The 1,931-nt window shown below is 37.0% G+C and overlaps 1 pseudogene; it reads left to right on the top strand.

Annotated features, from left to right (window-relative positions):
• The first annotated feature begins 661 nt into the window (after positions 1–661).
• On the top strand, positions 662–1,155 carry LOC103584561 (annotated as a pseudogene).
• Positions 1,156–1,931: the final 776 nt, after the last annotated feature.

Below are 1,931 nucleotides of genomic sequence, written 5' to 3'. Positions count from 1 at the left end.
TAAATCTCTCTCATATAATTATAACATGTCCTATTGATTCTGTCTCTCTGGAGAACCCTGAATAATACATAAGGAAAGCATGTAAAGGCACTCTTAGCCCTCGCTATGTGATTCCCTGTGTCTCCATGGGACTCTGCATAGAGTCCTTAACAAGAATCGTCCCTGACCAGATGGGATTGGGGGCTTCCCAGTCTCCAAAACTGTACGAAATAAATTTCATTTCTTTATAAATTACCCAGTTTCGGGTATTCTATTATAAGCAACAGAAAACAAATACACCGTATATCATACCATACACAAAAATTAACTTAAAAAACCATTAAAGGATCTTAAAAGAAAAAATAAAATGATTAAACTTCCAGAATAAAACATAGGAGAAACCTGTGGGTTAAGCAGAGTATTCATAGATATGACACCAAAAGTATTCATAGATATGACTGTAGAAGAAAAATTAATAAATTAGACTTCATACATACAGAAAATGTCTACCATTAAGAAAATCAAAAAGTCACCATAAAAAAATAAAAAGTCACAGACTGAAAAATAAAATATTTTTGCAAATCATGCATCTGACAATGGATATGTATCAAGGATAGAAAAAGTATTCCTCTAGCTTCCATTCCAGCCTCGGCCCCGGACCCTGCAGCTGCTGTTATGCTCAATGTTGATGCCCAAGAAGAACCAGATTGCCATTTATGAACTCCTTTTTAAGGAGGGAGTGATGGTGGCCAAAGAAGATGTCTATATGCCTATGCACCCAGGGCTGGCAGACAAGAATGTACCCAACCTTCACATCATGAAGACCATGCAGTCTCTCAAGTCTCAAGGCTACATGAAGGAACAATTTGCCTGGAGACGTTTCTACTGGTACCTTACCAACAAGGGTATCCAGTATCTCCGTGACTACCTCCACCTGGTCCCTGAGATTGTGACTGCCACCCTGCCCTGCAGCTATCCTGAGACTGGCAGGCCTCAGCCCAAAGGTCTGGAGGGTAAGCGACCTGCAAGACTCACAAGAGGGGAAGCCAACAGAGACACTTATAGAGTGCTGTGCCCCCTGGTGCTGACAAGAAAGCAGAGGCTGATGCTGGGCCAGCAACCGAATTCCAGTTTAGAGGCAGATTTGTTCATGGATGTGGTTGGCCACCTCAGTAATGTCGGAGGGGATTATTTTGCGTTGAATAAACTTGCAGCCAGAAAAACTTAAAAAAAAAAAAAAAAAAAAAGGAAAGGAAAGGAAAAAGTACCCCTCTAAAACCCCTCTCAATAACTGTTAGAATAAATGGACAGAAAATCAGTCAGGACAGAAGATTTGAACAACACTGTCAACCAATTTGACCTAATTGACAAAAAACACTAACCAACAAAAGCAGAATACAAATTCTTTCCGTAGCAAATAGAACATTTACGAAGATAGACCATAAAACAAATGGTGGGCCATAAAACAAATCTCAATAAATTTAAAAGCATTCAAATCATACAAAATGTGTTCTCTTGCTACAATAGAACTAAATTAGAAATCAATAGCAGAAAGATATTTTAAAAATCCTCAAATATTTACAAATCAAATACTACACTTTAAAATAACCCATGAGTCAAGGAAAAAAATAAAAAGGGAAAGTAGAAAGTATGTTGAAACTAAATGAAAATGGAAACACAACATATCCAAATTTAGGGAACATAGCTAAAGCAGTGCTTAGAGAGAAATATATAGGAATAAATTCCTATATTAGAAAAAAATGAAAGGCCTCAAATCAAGGACCACAGGTTTCACCTGAGAAACTAAATAGAGCAGAGGAAGTGAACCCAAAGTAAGCAGAAGAGCAGAAATCAATGAAATAGAAAAGAAAAAAAAATAATAGAGAAACGCAATGTAACCAAAACATCATTAAGAAAAATCTATAAAATTAATTAGCTCCAGACAGACTGAA

Source organism: Galeopterus variegatus, unplaced genomic scaffold (genome assembly GCF_000696425.1).
Source record: "Galeopterus variegatus unplaced genomic scaffold, G_variegatus-3.0.2 Scaffold64813, whole genome shotgun sequence".
NCBI classification, from domain to species: Eukaryota; Metazoa; Chordata; class Mammalia; order Dermoptera; family Cynocephalidae; genus Galeopterus; species Galeopterus variegatus.
The sequence above is the reverse complement of the archived record's forward strand: the minus strand, read 5'-3'. Positions and strand labels throughout refer to the sequence as shown.